Source organism: Rhipicephalus sanguineus, chromosome 11, assembly GCF_013339695.2.
Source record: "Rhipicephalus sanguineus isolate Rsan-2018 chromosome 11, BIME_Rsan_1.4, whole genome shotgun sequence".
Taxonomy (NCBI): Eukaryota; Metazoa; Arthropoda; class Arachnida; order Ixodida; family Ixodidae; genus Rhipicephalus; species Rhipicephalus sanguineus.
The window spans coordinates 22838003-22838360 of record NC_051186.1 but is presented as its reverse complement, the minus strand read 5'-3'; positions in this window follow the sequence as shown (position 1 = coordinate 22838360).

Genomic DNA, 358 nt, shown 5'->3' with positions numbered 1-358 from the left:
CAGTCCTTGTCTGTTGTGCTGTTTTACATCTTAAATATAAGCACATAATACTCTATTCAGGAAGCACTGTTGTTCTGTCTGTCTTCGAATCCAATAAATGTGCCCGCCTTTTGGTCTTATGACCGCTCCAGTTTTATTGCAGCCTCGTCAGCTTCTAGTGATGTTTTGCTTGCTGCTCAAAATTAATGACAATCAGCAGCATGGGCAATGCATGAGCAGCATGTTATGTACAGCATGACTTACGTGCCATGATCATGGTGCGCTGGCGGCCGTTTTGCAAGCTTGATCTACCCCGAAATTGGTATGGCGCGACATTACTGTGTAACGGACATAAATAACACGAATTAACGTGAAAATC